Below are 19266 nucleotides of genomic sequence, written 5' to 3' on the forward strand. Positions count from 1 at the left end.
ACATTTATATGGAATGGTGACAGCCAGGGGAATGTTTTCAGTGCAATGCACAGGGAATTTAGCAGCTCAAATTTCCTTTACATTATTGTAGGATGCACAGCAAAAATGCCATGTGATGCTAAAAAATAACCTCCCGCTTACTATTATATACATGTACAGCAATTCACCACAGAAGCTTTATAGTTTATTTTTACTAAAAATTTTATTCCTGTCTCATTCACTGGTTTGTTGTTAATAAACCCCAAGATTATTACATACAGGAAGTTATAATTCACCTCTCTTTTGGGGGTTTAGCCCAGCTGTTTAGAGCAAGTTCTACTGCTGTGCTAAAGGCATCTAGATGAAAGATCACATTACTCTTTCCCCTACCTCCATAAGAAAAAGAAAATTCCTAGGGGCAAACGTTTTCATATTTTCCTTATATGCATATTTGAATTCCTAAGGTATACAGCATATTTTGCAGTAATGATTTCATTTCTAGAAAGATACCTATTATCACAGTTGTAGGGCTGGCTGCACCACTGACCGCTCTCGAGTCTCCGAGTGCACCCTAACAGGCGTAGGCCTCATACCTCCTCTCTTTTCCTCTCCTAGGGAGGATTTCCCCCAACTGGTGTACTTTTAGAGTAGGATTTTGACTGCAATGCCTGACTATTGACCATGCATACCCCAACAGGTCCAACTGGGTTCAGGTACCTGTAGGTCTTCCATTGGAGAGCTTGTGATCAGTGGTAAATATAGTAACCAGACAGCCTTGTTGAGCTGAAGTATTGTTTAATTTTAACAGTAAGAGCAAGCATAAAACAAAAAATTATTTTAAAACAATTAGACATCTACACATCTTTCCCTGACCTAAGATTCATTACCCTCACTGGAAGCTTAGGAAGGCCTACTTTCTTCAGACCCCTAAATGGGCATCTGTGTCAGTCTAGTCCCTGTAAATAGCTCCCTGACAGCTGCCTGACCTCAGGTCAGAGAGGGCCCTTTGCATTTTTAATGTGCTTTTGAATTTTTGGCTCCCAGCCTGGACAAACAAACTGTGTAACTGGGCTGGAACCAAGGAAGCAGGTTCTTCATTGTTACTAGCTCAGGCATTGTCTCTTAACCCTTGATGTGTTTACCAGGAGGTGATTTATGTGGAGCCATTGTCTGGCCTTCCTGCTTATTTCCCCAACTGCCAGCTAATAAAGTAAACCAAACATATGTATACAGTACACATTCCAATAATCAGGTCACATACAATTAGGGTGACTAGATGTCCTGATTTTATAGGGACAGTCCGGATATTTGGGGCTTTTTCCTATATAGATGGCTGTTACCTCCCACCCCCTGTCCTGATTTTTTCACACTTGCTATCTGGTCACCCTACATACAATCTTCATAATTATTGTAAGTCAGCTCCCTCTCCTTCACACATATAACTTGGACTTGGAAGCTAGATGCAAGCTAATGAGTCATGACTCATGAGCCACTTAAGCTTCCTTGCCAGACTCAATGGAAACTACTAAATTCCTGGAATCCAGACTTTGTCTATGGGAATGCTTTACTAACAGCTATGTAAAGGTGAATTTAGCCCTTTCCTATTCACCTACCTCCTGGAGAAGAACTGCAAGTCTCAATTGCTACATAGTCTGATGAGCATTCTGGTCCCTCAGCCTGTGTAGCAGGCAGAATTTCTCCCCCGGCCTTCCAGATGTGTAAATAGGGCTGAGCCTTAAATCTTTGACCTCAAGCCAGCTGGCTCTGCAGCTCCCCATGTGCTCTGTACCTCCTTCTCATGTGCCTCTCACCCCTGACCCTCCAACATTGTATCCCCAGACCCTAGTTGCCATTCTTACTTTAAGTGTCTTTTTGGAGTGCCTTCCATGGCCTTGGTTTCCCCTCCTGTCTTCAAGGGGTGCCCTCTCATCTCCAGTCTTCAGGGGCTGCTAAGAGGCATAAAGGGGAGAGATCAGAGGCACATGGGGGTGTCTTCCACAGCAGCACTTCAGGGGGCACTGAGGACTTCGGAGCTCTCACCCCTTACATAGGCAAAGTCCAGAGCCTTCCTGTCAGAGTGGAGAAGGGAGCCATCAGGTAAGGAGCAGCCAGACTGAAGTGACCCCTTGGTGGTGGGGAATAGTGGGGATGATTTTCTGCCTATGGAAAGAAGGGCTAGACATCTCAATTGAGAGACCAGATATTGTGGAGAACCTTATGCCTGTGTAGTTTTGTTACTTTTATCCCTGGGATGGAAGTTTTTATTTGTTCTGCTCTACTACAAACATGGAGCCACTTGTCTTCTGCAGGGTAGTTTGGCCAGAGATGCAGTTAGTTTCTAGGGGCTATGCGCTATACATATATCTGTAACTATCAGAAATAGACCCCAGAGTAGTAAAATGTCCTCTTCTTTCTTATTTTATCGTTGTATGTGGATCCTTTGGGTTTCTCTACATGCCACTGCACTACATTGTTTCATTTTGGGAAGAAAAAATAGAGAATTATGGGGCTATAATTCTAAAAAACTTTCTGATGATGTCAAACCATAAGAGCAAAGTCCAAGTGGCTTGTATAGTCATCTGAATTGCAAAATGGAATTCTAATCCCGTCATTTAAAATGTGACTGTTTTATATGGATCTGATTCTCCTATCTTCTGATCTCACTGAGGCCAAATTTCTTAGTTCCCAAGCTCCATGATGGATTCAGGTACACACAGTTGCTGAGAATCGGCTTCTTGTTGCATTGGATGGATTTATGCTACATCTATACAGTAAAAGATATTTTTACATATATTACTATGTGTTTACCACTTCTATCAGTCTATTACAATGCCTTAGTAGCTATTCACTAATATTTTCAATAAAAATATTATATAGTTTCACATCAACTTTTACAACCATTCATTCATTCATTATGCTTCTGCAGTTAGAGAAGCACTAGAATCAAAAAAGTACTGGAATGTTTAATGGTCTTACTGGGTAGACCTTTTTAGATGCTTTATAATGTGATTTATAGTCCTTTGGGCATGAGACAAGGAGTAAGATATGACAGAACAAATGTATTCTTTCAGTAGTTTTAAGAACCACAAACTCATCAGGCATAATGTTATAAAAAGTATAATCAATATAAGCAGCAGTAGTATTTCTTTCTTTCTCTGATGTAAGTGTTACCATATGAAAAATGGAAACTTTACTTGATAGAGGACAAATTGAAACAAGGTATAGTCAAAATTGCAAACAAAAATCCTTCTTCAATTCTGAAGTGACATTGGCAAAGAAAAATCCCAGGTAAGAATTTAAGACCACTTGAAACATCAGATTGAATGGTTTATTTTACCTCCTTTTAGTATAATGGAAGTCATAGTGCCGGTGTCCTGTTATTGATGTGTTCCTGAATTTGCCACTAGGACCAAGAGTCATATGCTTTCTTAAAGATCTTAGCTCAGATCCTTAGATTCAGACGAGGAGTACTTAGAACAGCTGAAGGGGGCCCAAAGATTACTTTAAGCCACGTTTATATTCACTCAATTTTGATGATGGATTCCATAAATTAGAACAGCCTGAAGTTGGCTGTAACCTACACCAGTTGCTGACAGCCCTCAGAAGCTTAGCTGCTGGAACTAGGTGTGCTGCCGCACCCTTTGGCTTGAAGTGATTTCCGTCATATACAGGGTTTACAGTTTGATTCGATGGCTCTCAGCACGCCCGTTATAAAAACTGTTCCAGCAACTCTGCCCAGAAGCTATTTCGGCTAGGGGTGACCAGACAGCAAGTGTGAAAAATCAGGACGGGGGTGTGGGATAATAGGAGCCTATATAAGAAAAAGACCCCAAAATTTGGACTGTCCCTATAAAATAAAGACATCTGGTCACCCTAAGTTTGGCAGTGGGGGAGGGAGGGATTGTTGGTGTTTAGTAATGGGGTTTAGTAACCAACCACTCCCTCCTTCCCCTCTGCCAGGAGCTAGAAACTTTGTCACCTGAGGATCCCCCTGCAGAAGTAGTGACTCTCAAGAGGCTGGATCTGCTGTGTTTAAAGTTGCTTTGCCAGAGGAGAATGGTGCAGAGCTGTCATAAGCATATCAAAATCTATATTAATAAAACACACTGATTTTCAAGTCAAGAAATCATGATACTCTAAGACACACGGAAATATGCAAAAGCGAAGATTTTAGGAAGTTCTATTAGTCTAGCCCCAGACATTGATATATAAAGTAGATGTTCAGCATTTGATAACATTCAGTTCAATTTTCAAACTTCCTGTTGTACTTTTCTTGAGCCAAACATACCCTTTTCAGAACAGTGTGGAGTATAACTCTCTAATATGATACATCTATTCATAATCTAGGATTGTGCCACATGGGCTAAATTACTGTGACATGGAAAAAAGGTGAATGTGCCAAAAATAGTATAAATGACATTTCATATTGATTTATGTTATTCTTTCTCTTTGGTATCAATGCCCTTTGCCTGTTTAGTGTATCTATATCTACATCCTCAGCATTTTAGCTAGCTTTCATAAGGGGATTTTATTACAGTGTCAATAAGATTCTAATTATACAAATTGAGATTGAAAATTTCAAAGTCTCCCTCCCTACTCCCCAAACCCAACCAGTAATTTTGGACCTGCAGTTTGTGTGTATAAACATTTGTGCTTGCAAAAATCTGCTTATATAAATTATTTTAAATTTCCAGTTTGGGTAAGTGGTTACTGTTTGCAGTAGTAATCCTGTTATTCACATGCTTAAGTTACTGGGTTTTTTTTAAAGTAGGTGCTTATTTAGAAGCTGTTAATATGTGACCTTCTAAAATTAATTTGGCAGGAAATCATTCTTGACTAGTATTTCATTTACTTGCTGAAAATGATTGCTTTCTGTGAAATGAGACCCATTTATTAAGAAGCATTACAGCTAGAAGGCCCATAGATGAAGCTGAAGATTTAGAAGCTGTGAAAAGTGGTTAACTAGGAAGAGCATATTGCACATGTTTAAATCTGAAATAACCCCATTTGAACGTAAATCACTATCCACACAATAAATCATCTTCATTTCTCTCCTTAAATTAATGTGACCCTGCTGAAGCAAAGAGCACTAAATAGGTTATGTTAGCTATATAGGCCTTAGTAGTTCACTTTATTGCCATGGGCATTTATTTAGTTTACAAAGTAATTTATTGCTTCTTCCAATGGCTCAAGGGATTTTGAACATATATAGAATTCCTTGTTTACTGATTAAGGCTGTCAAAATGTCTTTCAGATATTTTCATTCAGTCTTCCTATATTTGGTAATAACTGTGCTAAAACATGGTAATATCCATGTTTATTAGCTGTGAAATATATTTGAAAACATCTCATCTGCCTTTTAATTCTAAATCTAGTTCCAATAAAGAGATTGATGAAGATTTATATAATAGCTAATTCTATATTTAATCTTCTGTTACCATAAATATAAGTGAACTTCTACTATTGTACCATTAGCACATTCCTTTTTGTGCTAGTTTTCACTCATTTGTTAGTTTACAATAGTAAAGGTGGAAGGTGCTGGATAAGCAGCTCTGGACACCGAAATCATAATCCACTGAACAACTGAAACTGTAGCACAAGCAGTAGCAATGTAAGCTTCCAGCACACTGCACTCTGTCAGGGTGCTTCAACCCTGTTTAAGAGCGTTTATTAACTCTGGAGGGAGATAAGTGAAAATTATGTCTACACAATATACCTTATAGTGGCACAGCTGTACTGCTGCAGCTGCGCTGCTGCAAGGTCTCTCATGTAGCTGCTCTGTGCCTGCCGATGGGAGAGAGCTCTCCTGTTGGCATAATTAAACCACCCCAAATAAGCAGCAGTAGCTATGTTGGAGGGTGAGCATCTTCCGCTGACATAGCACTGTCCACACTGGCGCTTTTGTCAGTGAAATGTATGTCAGTCAGGGTGTGTTTTTTCACACCCCTGGCCGACAAAAGTGCTAGTGTAGACATAGTCTTAGTTCAGTCTCCCTACCATTCAGGCCTCAACCTGTCTGATGGCAAAGCTGTTAGCTGAGGTTATATATTTTTTAAAAAACATATTCACTAGAACTGTGGTTTTCAAACTTTTTTCACTTGTGGATCCCTAAATAATTTCGAATGGAGGTATGGGCCCCTTTGGAGATCTTAGACATAGTCTGTGGACCTCAAGGCGTCAGCAGACCACAGGTTGAAAACCACTGCACTAGAAGATGGACAAAGACCCTCAATCCATTTCAAATAGAGCACTGAACAACAGACATCAGTGCATTTGGATCAGAAGTATCTAGCGGTGAAAGACTTTCTATCCACAACCAACTCTTTGAGCTGGCCCGTTCTTCTGTGCAAACCCTTACAAAATTATAGCATCAGAAATGAAGTTTGCTAGAAGTGCTCAGCAAAACTCAGCTAATGTACATTTGCAAGTTTCAAGGACTAAAAGTTATAGTTACATACAATTTTAGACTGCAGATCTTTTTAGACCCCCTCTTGATGAACTCACACAGAAAGATGGTAAAATACAAAACCACCTTATTACTCCTTTTTCACAAAGCTATCACTCCCTCTCTGTGATGGGGACTGGGGGCTGGTTCTAGTCCTAGGGAAAAACTGCCCTGAGAAGAGACAGGGGAGGTCCCAGAGCAGTGGTTCCCAAACTGGGGTTCATGAACCCCAGAGGGTTCACAAAATGTTACTGGGGGTTCTTGGGAAAAAATTCCCTAGTGGCAGATAGAGCTGTCCCTAGGGACCCCGGGCAGGCTGGGGCCAGCAGCCTGGAGCTCCTGGATTTCCAAGAGCTAAGCAGATCAAAACAAGCGTATCTATCACACTGAGGAGATTTAAACTTCAAGACTCCTTATAAGAAACGGAAAGGGTGGTGGATATTTTTTGCTGTTTTAAAAATGAAACAGGCAGCTAGTATTGTTTTTAAAATTATTAGGAAGAACAAGTTTAAGCTTTGTTGTAACATGCGTTGTGTGCCTGGACTGCTCAAGACCTGAGTGCCTGTGTAGGAGGAACTCTTTGAGTTGGCTTCTTAAATACCTTCACCTGTTTCACATCTGATACCCCTTGATGAAACATAGGAGCCTTGTCGCTTCTCGGCCTTTTGGCTAAGATCAAGTGTAGTATCTGTTCTTATCAGTTTAATATCTGATACGTCCTCTATCTGAGGACTATATATTAAATTGTCTTATAACAGGCTTATTCAAAGCGTACAAGCTACGAAAGTGAGCTCTTGGAACAGTGTTGCTGTTTTCATAATGTAATAAAAATTCTATAATGATAAATACTAATTAATAATAAATAGTGTGTAGTAAGCATGATAGAAAAACAAATTTTATATTTCCAAGCCCACTGCTTTTCTAATTTATACTCAGGTAAAGGAGAAACTACTTGGAAATATTCCTTTTTAGGAGGGGTTCGAGAGACTTGACATTTTCGTGAAAGGAGTCCACAGGTTGTTAAAGTTTGGGACCCGCTGCCCCAGAGGGGTGAGAAGGGGGCTGAGCCCCAGAATAAAGGGGGTTGGCGTGCGCAGGGGGCGGAGCAGCGCTCCAGCGGGCGGCGGGCGGGCGCGCTAGTCAGTGCGCAGGGCGCCCCCTCCCAGTGAAGCTCCCGCCCACAGCGCCCTGGCGGCTGGAGCTGGGGAGCCGCGGCGCTTGCGCAGAGGCAGCGCCAGCGCGGGCCGTCCCGGGAGCGTCGGGAGCAGCGAGCTGGGTTGCGGCCGGGCGGGAGCGGGGTGGATCGTGCGCCGCTCCCGGAGCGGAGAGAGGAGAGCGGCGCGCGGCGCGGCGCGGCGCGGCCCGGCTGGCCGAGGTCTGTGCCCGGGGCTGCCCCCCTGCCGGGGCGGGCGGGTGCACTTGGGGGGAAGCGGGGGTGAGCTGGGCTGATTGGAGGCTTAGGGATGTGGTCCCTGGGCGTGGGTGGGGTGCAGGGGGCAGGGTACGGGGGCGCAGGGTAGGGGTGTGGCAGGCGGCGCCGGGGGGGTGCAGGATAGGGGGGAGTGGCAGGCGGTGTCCAGGGGTTGGGGGGGGCAGGATAGGGGGGAGTGGCAGGCGGTGTCCAGGGGTTGGGGGGGGGCAGGATAGGGGGGAGTGGCAGGCGGTGTCCAGGGGTTGGGGGGGGGCAGGATAGGGGGGAGTGGCAGGCGGTGTCCAGGGGTTGGGGGGGGCAGGATAGGGGGGAGTGGCAGGCGGTGTCCAGGGGTTGGGGGGGGCAGGATAGGGGGGAGTGGCAGGCGGTGTCCAGGGGTTGGGGGGGGCAGGATAGGGGGGAGTGGCAGGCGGTGTCCAGGGGTTGGGGGGGGCAGGATGGGGGGAGTGGCAGGCGGTGTCCAGGGGTTGGGGGGGGCAGGATAGGGGGGAGTGGCAGGCGGTGTCCAGGGGTTGGGGGGGGGCAGGATACGGGGACTGGCAGGCGGTGCCCAGGGGTGGTTTCTTGCTTAGAGCAACTCTTCCAAGTCCTTCCTTTGCCGCCCCGAAAGTTCGGAGTTGGCGCTGCCTGTGTTTCTTCTCTTCTTTTAGGGGGTTAGGTGGCTGGAAAAGTTTGCTGTGGGTCTGCATTTAATTGAGAGAGCCCGTGTCTGGTGTGTTGGGGGAGGCAGCTTGCGGTGCTGGCTGTCTGGGGGAGTGTTACGGGGGTGTCTTGTCTGCTTTCTGTTCTGGCCCATTGTGCTGCTGAAAATCAACAAAGGGGGTGTCTGTTTTGCAGGCAGCAGCAGGGTGTGACAGATGTGGGGGAGAGAGCTGCTCTTGCTCGCATTCTGTGTTCAGCAATTGTCTCTTTTGGGAGATGAGAAAAAAGATCCTTTCAGCTCTTCCCCCCCCCCACCCCCATAGTCATCTGATGTTGGGTGTTTGTGAGTGTGAGCTGTTTTGTGGAGGGTGGCCCTGCCATTGATTGACATAACTATGGATTGGTGGTGGTGGCTGTTTTTGGGGGGGGGGGGGTTGTTTTTTGTTTTTTTTTAAATGGAGACCCCAGTGTTTGGGTCTGTCACTGTAGTTTTGGTACTACATTCAGTTTTAGGCAGCTGGGTATCAGAAAGATAGAGGGAATTTAAGGGAAGAGTGAAACCCAATGACTGTGGCTGGAGTTTGATGAGGAAAGTTTGAAGTGCATACGTAATGTGTGTGTGTGTGTGTGTGTGTGTGTAGATATACATATGGTGGGTGGATCCTCCTGTAGAGGTTGCCTGGCACTTCCCATTATAAGACCCAATTTTCAGTTGCTTATAACCTTGCTGAACTTTAACTGTTTGGGTAGAAATTTTCCATCCTGGGTTCCAGCCAGAGGTTGTATTTTTATTTTTTAATTTTATTTTGTTTTTTAATTTAACAAGTCTAAGAAAGAATATGTTCTGCCCATGTTAAAAAATTCTAGTTACCTTTTGTTTGGAAAGCTCAGCTACCTTAATGCTTTGGTTCAGGGACTTGACATTTGGCTTGTAATTGGCCTTTATGTTAGAAATCTGCCTCTAGCCATCCCTGTTAACCACACAAATTTGGCCAAGTTATAAGCCTTTGAAATATTGCAGTTAACATATGCTTGGTAGACACTTCTAAGATTTTAGCTAAATTCCCTGAAGATTCTGGCCACACTAGGCATGCTTCAGGCAGTGGCTGAGCAGAACTTGTCCTGTAATAGCAGCTCAGGGCTGCTGCTGGCCATGCCAGGTCTGGGTCTTGGCATCTGAACACTCTATTCGGAGGATTGAGTCTGGCTGAGCAGAAGGATTGAGACAAGCAGCTGAGAGAGAGGAACTATGTGAGCACAACATTACGAATTTGTTTTCTCCATAAGGATGGAGTTTGCATTTGAAGCAAGAAAATTAGGCAACAGTTGAAAATGGTGCTTTTGATTAACTGAGATGTACAAAGGTCTGGGGGGGGGTGGTAATGAATGTTTTGACCCCCTGCAATCTGGCTTCTGCTTCCTTCACTCTGTTGATATACGGCTTGTCAAGGACTTGATTTTTTTCTTAGCTAAATCTCAGATTCTCTACTCTGTTCTTTTTGACTTCTCTACTGCTTTTTGTGCTCGTAATCACACCCTCCTTAATGAAATACTGTCCAACCAAGGCTTCCATGATGCTGTCTGCTCCAAGCTTAGTGTTTCTGCAGTCTCTTTCTTTGGCCTCCCACAGCCATCTCTGTGCCTTCTTCCATGTTGCTCCTTAAATTCCAAATAAACTACTTGAAAAAGTGGTGTAGAGAACAATACAGCACTGGCAAAAGGGTGGATTGAATGACCTAATGTCTAACTTTGCTGTCCCTGCCAGCTATTTTTGTTCACGTTCAAGTGTTGGTAACTATTTAACCTTTTCAAATCTAATCTAACAATACCCAGCTATTTCCTTGTTTACCCTTTACTATGTGCTAATGGGTCTTGTTAAACAAAACTCTTTTCAATGTCTGAGGTGTGCTTGGTCCTTCCCTCTTTGTAGTTGATGCTGCTGCTAATCAATTCCACCAAATGCATCCGATGAAATGAGCTGTAGCTCACGAAAGCTTATGCTCTAATAAATTTGTTAGTCTCTAAGGTGCCACAAGTACTCCTTTTCTTTTTGCGAATACAGACTAACACGGCTGCTACTCTGAAATCTGTGGTGCTGTAGCAATCAGCAATATTGAGTGACTAATCAAAATTGTAAATTCCTCCCATAAAATCAAAATGTGTCCTATTTTCAAATTGGAATTTAGAAAACTGCATGCTAACTGCCTAAAATCCTACTGAATTTTTGGTTTATTTAAAGCATTCATGTCCTGCCTTACACTATTGTAGTGTTGAGTTGTGGTATTTCATGGTAGGGATGACTATGTTTCAAGGGTAGAGAATATGATTTTTTTGTTGTTGTGCAGCTTGTAAAGTATTTATAATTCTAGATGGAGCTATAAATGTGATTGGATATACACTTGTAACATCAGGCAGAGACTGACTTTGTTCTGTGTTTGTACATCACCTAACACAGTTGGGGCCTGGTCTGTGACTCAGGTTTCCAGATGCTATGGTTATACAAATCATAATGCTGTCTCTTTCTAAACTATGGAAAAATACTTTTGGCATAAAATGAGACTTCTCTAGTGTACGTGTTTGCAGCTGGGGTGGGAAAAGAGGTCTTGTTAATCTGTTACTTGCTCTTGGATGCAGTTTTGCGGTAGTTTTAGGGCTTGGCTACACTTACATTTGACAGCGCTCTAACTTGCTGGCTTAGGGGTGTGAAAAATCACCCCCCTGAGCGCAGCAAGTCAGAGCGCTTTAAAGCGCTAGTGTAAACAGGCTCCCAGCGCTCAGAGCTAATCCCCTCGTGGAGGTGGATTACCAGGAGCACTGGGAGAGCTCTCTCCCGGCGCTCGTGCGTGACCACACTCGCACTTCGAAGTGCTGCTGTGGGAGCGCTCCCGCAACAGCACTTTGAAGTTTCCAGTGTAGCCATGCCCTTAGACAGATTTGTGTGAAGTGTTGTACATTTGTTTGGTGAATTGTTCTAAAAGATCCGAATCAACAAATTAAGCTTTCTGTATTAATTGCTAGTTAAAGTGACAGTATTTTAATAGTGATTGGGTAAACTATTTAATCGGAAATCCTGTAACATTTTTAGGCTAGTGATCAATCTATTTCAGTATAGCTTCTCCAGCAGTGGTCAGAATCAAGTGTAACTTTCTCATGTGAGTAAAATCATGCTGCATGCAATCCAGGAATAAACTGTCATGGGGGAAGTTTCTTAACCCCAGCCATTAGAGTTTGGCTTTGTGCCCTATAGCATGAGGATCTATATCCCTTCCAAACTCTTGGTTTGTTAAGATTTTTTTATGTGTTTGGAGGGCGTGGGATGTTATTTCTTATTGTTATAACTCTGGATACCTGTTATCTATATAGAAATTCCTAATCCTTTTTTAAATCCTGCTAAGCTCTTGGACTCTTCGTTGTGGCAATGAGTTCCAGAGTCAAATTTCAGGTCTCAGCTTGTTAACTTTATTCTATCTCTAAATCCATAACTTAGATAAAATTTCAACTGCCTCTTTTGTAACATTCATCATCTTAGCCATATCTCAGTAAAACAGTTTAACACCTGAAGAGGGGATCCTCTTTGGCTGAAAAACTTTAGTACTGTTATCACTGCTCAAAAATATGTCTACCCACTAGCTGCTAGGTATATGATGGGGCTTGTAGGGGGCAGTACCAGTATGATCTAGAGGGAAAGTCCTGCTGAGACGTTCAGCTTCCTTGCTTCTCCCCAACTGCTTGCTGGTAAAGGGGTGGTGCTGGGATTTTTACCAGGGTGCTGTTCACGGACTCTACTTAGTCTCTAGCTTTCATATCAACCTTTGGTTTCTAGATGTCTCTGCTTCTAGCTACTTGCTGAAGGGGAGAGGGAGCTTTTGGTTTCTCCTTTCCCTATTCCTCACCCTCAAGACTCTGGGCTGCTGCAAGGAGTGATAGGGAAAAGAGGTCTCTGCTATTGCCCCAGTCCTTTGTTGATCATTCTTGTGCCTGTCTTCTGTCTCTTCACTAGCTACAGGTGAGATTGACATAATTCTTGAGGTTCTTACTATTGTTCTTTCCTTATTGAATAACAGCCATAAAACTGACGAGTCTTGCTAATTTCACTGTGCTGTTGCTTGGCAAAACTGTGAGCAGCAACAACAGGCAGTGGACAGGTTTCAGAGTGGTAACCCTGTTAGTCGGTTTGGGGATTTAGTAAGGCAATTCTACATGAGTCTACTTTTGGTTTCCACTTGGGAGACTATCTTTGCAAATCATAGGGCTAGATAGCTTAAATTTTGCGGAAACTGATGTTAGGTAACAAAGACACTGTGAACAGCTTTTCGCTTTTCAGAGTGGCAGCCATGTTAGTCTGTATCCGCAAAAAGAATAGGAGTACTTGTGGCACCTTAGAGAAAGCTTATGCTCTAATAAATTTGTTAGTCTCTAAGGTGCCACAAGTACAGCTTTTCTCTTGTGATTCAGTTTTCTCAAACCATGACTATAATTTTAGTAGTATCCACAAATGTCTCTTCCCCATGTGCTTGAGACAGACTTTCAAATTTAATGACTTATTAAATTTCACTGCAGTGTTAACTTTATCAAGTGACTTCAGTGAGTGTAAAACAATTTACTGACTCAGATCTTTTAAAGCTAATTTTAAGTAGTATATTAGATTTTTTTTTTAAAGTTCCGTAACACTGTAGCAGCCTGGATTGTTCTCTGTAAATGGTTTGTCTTACATTGGCTATTTCTTTGCATGTTTTATATTCAGAGAGAAAAAGTGTATTGTACTAAACGTCAACAATTATTTCAGACAGAAGGAAGTGAAATGTAAATGGAGACTCTTCTTCTGTAAAGAGGATACTGTTTCTTCTTGGCAGCTGCAGTGTTTTATCCACCAGTATTGGAGGTGTATGGAAAAAGCATTTAAACTATACCTTAATGCAAAAATGGGAAGAATTGCCTTGGCACTCTATAATTTTTAAAAACCTTGCCACATGATTCCATTGCTGCAATTCTAGTGGTTTTTTTGTAGCATTGTACTAGACTGTCTAAAACTGGAAACAAACACAAATTACATATCTTAATGAAACTAGGCACTTTATTTTCAAGTTAAGCTTTAGCCAAAATGGTGTATTTCTCTTTATTGACTAAGGGCTAAGAGGATGGCAGGGGTACACTGTGTGTGTGTGTGTGTGTGTGTGTGTGTGTGAGAGAGAGAGAGAGAGAGAGTGTGAGGGTACCTAACATACAGTCCTCCATGCTATGGCAGGTAAATATTTTTAAGATGTCATTTAAATAGTGTGCCCATTTTTCCGCCCCCCCCCCTTGTACTTTCAAAGCCCTGCTAGACCTGTTGACCCCTTTGGACACAATGGTAATGACTAAGGTGTGCTGTCAGTTATTTTCCATCCATAATGACTGTGGCTATGGAAGTGGCTCATTGACACAGCCACCCAAGCTATTACACATGTTGGAAGAAAGAGATCAGTCCTATCAGGTTGAGACATGAATTCAAAATTCAAAATGCAAGAAGACTTTGGATAATGGGTGATTAGTCTAAATAGAGATGATGCTCTTAGCATTCTAACTTCACACATCATGCCAGTAACCCATAGTAAGCTTGCTTCTCTCTCTTAAATGAATGAGCCTCTCTATACTAGAGGACAGAAGTCTGTAATTGAACTGCATGTATTTCAGCAGTTTAAGCACAAGTGTTTTAGAGTCCACACTTGCAGAACTCTTGTAGATTTGCCCCTCTTTTGGGGTATCTCTTTTCTAAACAATGCCAGTTGTTGATTGTTTTGTGGTAGTGCCTACAGGCCCCACTATGCTAAGTACATAAGAATGGCCATACTAGCTCAGACCAAAGGTCCATCTAGCCTAGTACGTCTTCCAACAGTGGCCAATGCCAAATGCCCCAGAGGGAATGAACAGAGCAGGTAATCATAGTGATCCATCTCCTTCACCTATACCCAGCTTTTGGCAAACAGAGGCTAAGGACACTATTCCTGCCCATCCTAGCTAATAGCCATTGATGGACCTATCCTCCATGAATTTATCTAGTTCTTTTTTTGAACCCTGTTATAGTCTTGGCTTTCACAACATCCTCTGGCAAAGAGTTTCACAGGTTGACTCTGTGCTGTGTGAAGAAATACTTCCTTTTATTTATTTTAAACCTGCTGCCTATTTCCTTTGACCCCTAATTCTTGTGTTAAAGGAGTAAATAACACTTCCTTATTCATTTTCTCCACACCAGTCATGATTTTATAGATCTCAATCATATCCCCTTTTAGTAGGACTTTTCAGTTTGGAAAAGAGACGAATCTTGTTAATCTCATGGAAGCTGTTCCATACCCCTAATCATTTTTGTTACCCTTTTCTGAATTTTGTTGCCTTTTTCCGATTCCAATATATCTCTTTTGAGATGGGGAGACCACATCTGCATGCAATATTCAAGATATGGGTGTACCATGGATTCACTGTACAAATGTTACAAAAAGTGAGTCCAAACTCAATTTATAAGGTAAGTAGCTGATGCTTAGCCCACAGTTCAATGCAGAACTACTAGATGCAGTGTCTTCTGGGAGACTTCAGAAGGCTACTGTGGAATAACAAATTGGTCACTGTATGATGGAAGGAACACTTTGTAGATCTATTGAATCATAACTTCGATGTTGATAGCATCTTTGACTTAATCCCTCAACATCCCATCCAGAATGATCCTAGAACCACCAACACTTCTTGAGGTAAGAAAAACCATCAAATAGATGAACAATAAGGCATCTGGACCTGATGGAATTTCCACTGAAATCTTCAAAGAAGGAGGCGAAGAACTGGCTCACCAGCTTCATGCCCTAATCCTCAAGAACTGGAATTCAGAAGAAATCACAGCCGACCTTAGGAATGCCATGATTGTGACTATCTTCAAGAAAGGAGACAAATCAAATTGTGGAAATGATCAAGGTCTCTCCCTGTTGTCCACATATGGAAAGATCCTCGCCAGAATTCGCCTCAACAGGCTGCTCCCTCTTGCTGAGGAAATCCTCAAAGAATCACAATGCAAATTTAGACCAACTCAGGGTATCACCAACATGATCTTCACTGCTCACTACCTTCAGGAAAAGTACCATAAACACCAGCCTCTCTATATTGACCTCATTGACTTCATGAAAACATTTGATTCCATCAACCATGAGGCTCTGTGGAGAACTCTCATCAAATTTGGCTGCCCACCAAAATATGTTGCTGTCCTCTGAATACTCCACAAAAACATATCCATGACGTTTATCAGCCGTGAATCTGAAACAGACTCCTTTATAGTCAAGACGGAAGTCAAGCAAGGTTGTCATCCCTCCAAACCTCTTCTCCATCTTTCTTGCTGTCATTCTCCATCACTGAGTTCCTCTCCAGACTTGATATCCAATACAGAATGGATGGCAAGCTGTTCAACCTCAATTGCCTCCTATCCAAGACACAGACTATTGTTAAATCAGTCATTGAACTTCCGTATGCAGACAACTGTGCCTTGTGTGCCCACTCAGAAGAAGATTTTCAAAAAAAAAAACAGTTGATATCTTCTCTGAGGCCTACAATCAACTGAGTCTCTCACACCACAAGAAAATGAAAGTGCTTCACCAACAGGCTCTGAACTACCAGGATCCTGCTCCCACAATCAAGATAAACAAAGGGACCCTGGAGAACGTTGAGCACTTCCCCTGCCTCTGTAGATATGTCATAGAAAGCTGACATTGAGAAGGACATTCAGCACTGCCTCCAATGTGGCAGTACAGCTTTCGAATGTTTGAGAAAATGTCGTTGATTATGACATCGAGCAAAACCTAACTTCTTGTGTACCAGGCCATTGTCCTCTCTGCTCTCCTGTACAATACCAAAACCTGGGTCTCACACAGTAGGCATCTCAAGGCTCTTGAAAGACACCATCAATGGTGCCTCCGCAAGATCTTCCAAGTCAAGGGGGATAACTGATGCACCAACATCTGCATTATGTACCAAGCCAAAGCTTCCAGCATTGAAGCGATGATCATCAGCCACCAACTCTGTTGGGCTGGTCATGTTCTTTGAATGCCAGACAATTGACTCCCGAAGCAGGTCACGTTCTCACAACTGAGCCATGGCCAACCAATGAAGGGAGGGCAGAAAAAGCACTTCAAAGACACCCTCAAAGCCAATATGAAGTTCAATGTTGACATGAACTTATGAACTAAGCCCTTGACTGATTAAAATGGAGAAGTACCTTGTGGCAAGGATCCCAGCATTTGGAGACCCAATGAAGACAGAGAAATGGAGAAGGAGGTAAGAACATGCCACAGCCCAACTCAACAATCCTGATCCACCTCTTCCACCCGGAAACATCTGCCCTGACTGTGATGAGATGAATGGATCCCAAATTTGTCTGATTAGCCATCTGCAGATGGCTAAACAATAGCCGGCTATCATTTCTTGGACGACAATTCTCCTCTAACTCCGAGAGATTGCTGATGATGGAACTATAGTGGGAGGATTAGTTGAATTTTATATTATCTAAACGGCATCCACATTGGCACTAGAATACTTCAGTCTGCAGCATAGTCTATTCAGGACAGTATTCAGCACATATGTAAATCATTTGGAGGGCTTTTGTGTGTGTATGTTAAAATTCTACCTGGAACAAACAATACTTGGCACAGTAAATGTCTCTAGTGTGGACAGGGCTAATATGTATGTTTAAAATACATATGCATGGATACTCCCACATCACTTAGATCTGGGGGGGAAAATAGCTGTTCAGAAAGCTTTCTCTTCATATGGATGATCCCTCTTTTTTGTTTTATTTTAGAATTTAAAGTGCTGTGAACATCTGTTGTGACTATTTTTTGTTTGACTGTTAAGTTTTGCATATCCTTTTTTAATTCAGTTTTCAAACATGACAAAACATAAAAAATGTTTAGGCTTTCTGTACTTATTATATGATCAAATGAAATGCCCATGTCTAACTTTTTTTTGCATGACTGCTATTCCATGCACTTAAATATTTACAGTTGCTAATTTCAGTGGACTGGAAAAATCCCGTAAGTACTTTGCTTAGTAATCTTATCCTATGTGCCTTGTTTCTGGGAGAAAATAGGCAAGTCTAAACTTGCTGACAATACAGAACACTTAAGACAGTATTCATTTTCAAATTTCTCTTGTTCAGTGTGCTACTTAAAACGAGATGAATTTCTTTCTTCCCTACCCTTTCCTGGGTAACTTCCCTAAACTGAACGAGCTGTAAGTCATTCTGTGTGTACCAAGGAAACACTAAATATACTCAAAAAGAAAAGGAGGACTTTTGGCACCTTAGAGACTAACAAATTTATTTGAGATCAAATCATTTTTTTCTTGTTCCTAAATAGAGTAGTTTCTTCACAAAGGTTCTTTTCACATCGTTACCACAACACATTCTGCATATTTATAATGCTCATGAAAAGTCATACTGGCAAGTGAGAGGTTATCCAGGAGGTTTATAGCCACCGTGTAGCTGATACTTAGCCTGACATGAGTAAGGGCTTGGCTATACTTGCAGATGAAAACCGCAGCAGGGAAAACGCCATCGTGTGTTTACGCTTTCAGCTGCAAGCGCACTGGTGTGGCCACATTAGCAGCTCTTGCAACGTCACAGAGAGCAGTGCATTGTGGTAGCTATCCCAGTGAGCAAGTGGCTGCAGTGTGCTTTTTAAATGGTATGTGTGTGGTGTGTATGTGCGAGGAGAGACTGTGTTTTGGGGGCAGAGTGTGCCAGCATGTTGTCTTATAAATTCAGACAGCAGCAGACCCCTCCCTACCCCCCTGCCTCTCTCTCTCTCACTGCAACAGGAGCATTCCACAGTAATGGTTTGCTTTGTCCCGGAGCAGATAAGCATGCTGGCTTTCAGACTCTGAGCTTTGAAAGGGGATCTCCACGTGTCTGCCTTCAAAACAATGACAAGAGTGGCTTGACTTCAGGGGATTATGGGATGTATCTGGAGGCCAGTCACAATGCAGTAATGCAATATGTTGTCCACACTGACACCCAGGCTTTTCAGCCGGGGCGCAGCAAGCTTTATGCTTCTCATGAAGGTGGATTACCAGGAGCGCTCCAGCTGCAGAGTCCAGGTGCTCTAAGTGCCTTGCCAGTGTAGACACCTCAGGAGTTAGTGCATTAAATCAGCCCCGGGCACTCTAATGCGCAAGTGTAGGCAAGCCCTAATTAATGCATGGAGGAAGACCTTATTTCTTGGAAGATAGTATTAGGGAGGTAAATGAATCATCAGGCTGAAAACAAAGTATGTGCTAAATGAGATAAGTAGATAGGTTAGTAGGCTAAGAAGACAATGTATGAGCCAACTAAGATGAGAAGAAAAGGAGTACTTGTGGCACCTTAGAGACAAAAATCATGAAGTTGACAGATTTCCACTCTATACAGCTAAATTCAAGTGCCTTGCATAATGACAGGTTTCAGAGTAGCAGCCGTGTTAGTCTGTATTCGCAAAAAGAAAAGGAGTACTTGTGGCACAAGTACTCCTTTTCTTTTTGCGAATACGGACTAACACGGCTGCTACTCTGAAACCTAAGATAAGAAGAACACCCAGGCAACTGTTCGTTATGAACTAGGTAATGAGGGACAAAATAAGTTAGGATTGTAGAGATGAGGTAAGGAGGAAGTTGAAACATGGGCAGTTCATGGACGGAGCATGCGGTACAGGCATTGGTTCTTGCTAAGAAACCAAGCCAAGGCTGCTACAGTGTCACAATTAAAAAAACAAAAAAACACAAT

The 19266-nt window shown here is 42.6% G+C and overlaps 1 protein-coding gene and 1 pseudogene across 6 annotated transcripts in view; both read left to right on the forward strand.

Moving 5' to 3' along the window:
- Nucleotides 1–7073: 7073 nt before the first annotated feature.
- Nucleotides 7074–7249, forward strand: LOC119850259 (annotated as a pseudogene).
- A 357-nt stretch (nt 7250–7606) lies between these two features.
- Nucleotides 7607–19266, forward strand: part of PRRG1 (proline rich and Gla domain 1) — a 63506-nt gene continuing 51846 nt past the window's right edge. For 2 of the 6 annotated variants that reach the window (XM_038386926.2, XM_038386925.2), the window contains exon 1: nt 7649–7799. The gene's annotated coding sequence lies outside the window, so the exon portion shown is untranslated. Of the gene's footprint in view, nt 7800–8691; nt 8775–19266 lie in introns of all 6 variants that reach the window. The other 4 variants (XM_043505572.1, XM_043505573.1, XM_038386928.2 and 1 more) reach the window with 4 other exon arrangements.

Source organism: Dermochelys coriacea, chromosome 1, assembly GCF_009764565.3.
Source record: "Dermochelys coriacea isolate rDerCor1 chromosome 1, rDerCor1.pri.v4, whole genome shotgun sequence".
Lineage (NCBI taxonomy): Eukaryota > Metazoa > Chordata > Testudines > Dermochelyidae > Dermochelys > Dermochelys coriacea.